Here is a 4,074-nt window from a genome sequence, read left to right as displayed (position 1 = left end):
TGGGATTATGACTGAACGCCTCTAAGTCAGAATCCCGCCTAGACGCGACGATACCGGAGCGCCGTGACACTTCGGTTGGACACGAGTAGCCGACCCGCTGGGGTCGGCGCGCAGAGCCGCTCGACACCGGGCTGGGGCGCGGCCGGAAGGTGGCCGCCCCTCTCCGATGGACGTTGACAGCATGTTGTGGAAGTCCATGGTGCTAAATGACTTGCAGACGACCTGATTCTGGGTCAGGGTTTCGTGCGTAGCAGAGCAGCTCCCTCGCTGCGATCTATTGAAAGTCAGCCCTAGATCCAAGCTTTTGTCGGCCGAGGGCGCGGGCGCCTCGCCGCCGTTTTCCTCCCCCTCCTCGCCGGCCAGCGGTCCCACCAGGGGCGCGAGCCAGGGCGGACTCTGCCGCTGCCGGTGGTCCTCTGTCGCTATCGGCTGGACCGAGGACGCAGAGGGCAGCAGCCTTCGCCTGGCCCAAAAGGGTGGACTCTTGTCTGTCTTGTTTGTCCTCCTTCGCCAGGTTCCGTTTCGGTTGACCAGGGGCGCGGAGCACTAGGGTCGCTGGCTCGTCGGCAGGCTGGCCGAAGCACCGACGGAGTCGGACTCGGCTCCTCCTTCCATCGGGGCCAGCTTTCCGTTTTGGCTGACCAGGGGCGCGGAGCACTTGAGTCGCGGGCTGGCTCAGTCTCTAAGCCTGGGGCTTAACTCTGGGCTCCCCGGGCACGAATGGTTGCTCAGGAGGCCAGGCTGACCAGGGCCGCAGAGCTCAAGGGTCGCTGGCTTGTCGGCAGGCTGGCTGAAGCACCGACGGAGTCGGACTCGGCTCCTCCTTCCATCGGGGCCAGCTTTCCGTTTTGGCTGACCAGGGGCGCGGAGCACTTGAGGCGCGGGCTGGCTCAATCTCTAAGCCTGGGGCTTAACTCTGGGCTCCCCGGGCACGAATGGTGCTTTGTGGTGCAGGCGCCTGTGCTTAAGGGCATGCCGGCAAGTGGGTGCCCGATCTGGGGGCTCAACCCCGGGCAGGGTTAGGGTGCTTAGGTAGGTGGTGGTGGTGGTGGTGGTGGTGGTGGTGGTGGTGGTGGTGGTTTCGCGTGGGGCCAGGTGCCTCCCTGGGCACAACCCCCGGCCCGATGGGTGCTTACGTAGGGGGTCGGTAGTAGGCTTAAGGGTGAGCGCGGGGCCGGGTTCCTCCGCTTACGGCCATACCACTCTGAGGGTGCCCGATCTCGTCGGATCTCGGAAGCCAAGCAGAGTCGGGCCCGGTGAGTACTTGGATGGGAGACCGCCTGGGAACACCGGGTGCTGTAAGCTTTTATTTGCTGGATCATTATTATTAATATTATTATGACTTTTTTATTTTTTATTTTTTTTTAATTTTTTGGTTTGTTTGTTAGTTTTGCTCCTGCTGGGCGCCAATGGCGGTGCCTGCTGTCCGAGTTGGAGGTGTCTTCAGTCGGACTGAGCTCTTGACCTTGTCCCCCTCTCTTGGTCCTGGAGGTCGGGGACCCCTCTTTGGTTCCGAGGGAGAGTCCCCGGAGCCGGGCAGGAGGTTAAGGTGAGGGTGAGGGTTAGGGTTAGAGGGTTAGGGTTAGGGTTAGGGTTAGGGTTGGAGGGTTAGGGTTAGGGTTAGGGTTAGGGTTAGGGTTAGAGGGTTAGGGTTAGGGTTAGGGTTAGGGTTAGAGGGTTAGGGTTAGGGTTAGGGTTAGGGTTAGGGTTAGGGTTAGAGGGTTAGGGTTAGGGTTAGGGTTAGGGTTAGGGTTAGGGTTAGGGTTAGGGTTAGAGGGTTAGGGTTAGGGTTAGGGTTAGGGTTAGGGTTAGGGTTAGAGGGTTAGGGTTAGGGTTAGGGTTAGGGTTAGGGTTAGGGTTAGGGTTAGAGGGTTAGGGTTAGAGGGTTAGGGTTAGGGTTAGGGTTAGGGTTAGGGTTAGAGGGTTAGGGTTAGGGTTAGGGTTAGAGGGTTAGGGTAAGTTTTAAGGTTAGGGTTCAAATTATTTCTGAAGATTCTTCCTCAAGTGACAAAACATGAGGTCGATCCTGGGGTTTCACTGGAGCTCAAGGGGTCCTCCCGTGTCCAGTCGGTCCCTCAGGCCGATGGGGGGGGCCCGGAGCCGGGCAGGAGGTCCTGGGGCCGCCCCGGAGGCTCTCTGGGTCGGAGAACCAGAGTGACAAAATATTAGGTGCCGGAGCTGTGACAAAAAATTAGGCGCCCAAACCCTTTGAGTGACAAAAAATTAGGTCGCCCGAAAATTGTACCAAGTCGAGCCCCGGTGGGGTCGGGCTTATGTCTTCCAGGGGTTTCACTGGAGCTCAAGGGTGCGAATCACGGTGCTCTCTGCCCGGCCTGCCGCACGCCTCGGTCGGGCAGGCCAGGCGACCGAGTGCCCCCCCCTGACCCCCGGAGGTCCGAGAAGACCCGGTCCCTCCCGGGTCCATCCGGCCCCTCAGGCCCGGGGAGGGTCCCCGGAGCCGGGCAGGGGGTCCTGGGGCCGCCCCGGAGGCTCTCCGGGTCGGAGAACCAGAGTGACAAAATATTAGGTGCCGGAGCTGTGACAAAAAATTAGGCGCCCAAACCCTTTGAGTGACAAAAAATTAGGTCGCGCCAAAATTGTACCAAGTCGAGCCCCGGTGGGGTCGGGCTTATGTCTTCCAGGGGTTTCACTGGAGCTCAAGGGTGCGAATCACGGTGCTCTTTGCCCGGCCTGCCGCATGCCTCGGTCGGGCAGGCCAGGCGAGCGAGTGCCCCCCCTGACCCCCGGAGGTCCGAGAAGACCCGGTCCCTCCCGGGTCCAGCCGGTCCCTCAGGCCCGGGGAGGGTCTCCGGAGCCGGGCAGGAGGTCCTGGGGCCGCCCCGGAGGCTCTCTGGGTCGGAGAACCAGAGTGACAAAATATTAGGTGCCGGAGCTGTGACAAAAAATTAGGCGCCCAAACCCTTTGAGTGACAAAAAATTAGGTCGCGCGAAAATTGTACCAAGTCGAGCCCCGGTGGGGTCGGGCTTATGTCTTCCAGGGGTTTCACTGGAGCTCAAGGGTGCGAATCACGGTGCTCTTTGCCCGGCCAGCCGCAAGCCTCGGTCGGGCAGGCCAGGCGACCGAGTGCCCCTCCTGACCCCCGGAGGTCCGAGAAGACCCGGACCCTCCCGGGTCCAGCCGGTCCCTCAGGCCCGGGGAGGGTCCCCGGAGCCGGGCAGGGGGTCCTGGGGCGGTCCCGGAGGCTCTCTGGGTCGGAGACCCAGAGTGACAAAATATTAGGTGCCGGAGCTGTGACAAAAAATTAGGCGCCCAAACCCTTTGAGTGACAAAAAATTAGGTCGCCCGAAAATTGTACCAAGTCGAGCCCCGGTGGGGTCGGGCTTATGTCTTCCAGGGGTTTCACTGGGGCTCAAGGGTGCGAATCACGGTGCTCTTTGCCCGGCCTGCCGCACGCCTCGGTCGGGCAGGCCAGGCGACCGAGTGCCCCCCCCTGACCCCCGGAGGTCCGAGAAGACCCGGTCCCTCCCGGGTCCAGCCGGTCCCTCAGGCCCGGGGAGGGTCTCCGGAGCCGGGCAGGAGGTCCTGGGGCCGCCCCGGAGGCTCTCTGGGTCGGAGAACCAGAGTGACAAAATATTAGGTGCCGGAGCTGTGACAAAAAATTAGGCGCCCAAACCCTTTGAGTGACAAAAAATTAGGTCGCGCCAAAATTGTACCAAGTCGAGCCCCGGTGGGGTCGGGCTTATGTCTTCCAGGGGTTTCACTGGAGCTCAAGGGTGCGAATCACGGTGCTCTTTGCCCGGCCTGCCGCACGCCTCGGTCGGGCAGGCCAGGCGACCGAGTGCCCCCCCTGACCCCCGGAGGTCCGAGAAGACCCGGACCCTCCCGGGTCCAGCCGGCCCCCCAGGCCCGGGGAGGGTCCCCGGAGGCGGGCAGGAGATCCTGGGGCCGCCCCGGAGGCTCTCTGGGTCGGGGAACCAGAGTGACAAAATATTAGGTGCCGGAGCTGTGACAAAAAATTAGGCGCCCAAACCCTTTGAGTGACAAAAAATTAGGTCGCCCGAAAATTGTACCAAGTCGAGCCCCGGTGGGGTCGGGCTTATGTCTTCCAGGGG

General features: G+C 61.7%; 1 non-coding gene across 1 annotated transcript; it reads left to right on the top strand.

Annotated features, from left to right (window-relative positions):
- The first annotated feature begins 1,186 nt into the window (after positions 1-1,186).
- LOC128751984 (5S ribosomal RNA) lies at positions 1,187-1,305 on the top strand. Its single transcript, XR_008413475.1, has one exon. It is a non-coding gene; the product is annotated as a 5S ribosomal RNA (ribosomal RNA).
- Positions 1,306-4,074: the final 2,769 nt, after the last annotated feature.

The sequence above is a fragment of the Synchiropus splendidus genome, unplaced genomic scaffold (assembly GCF_027744825.2).
Source record: "Synchiropus splendidus isolate RoL2022-P1 unplaced genomic scaffold, RoL_Sspl_1.0 HiC_scaffold_56, whole genome shotgun sequence".
Taxonomy (NCBI): Eukaryota; Metazoa; Chordata; class Actinopteri; order Syngnathiformes; family Callionymidae; genus Synchiropus; species Synchiropus splendidus.
Note: the sequence above shows the minus strand (reverse complement) of the source record. Positions and strands in the feature narration are given on the sequence as shown.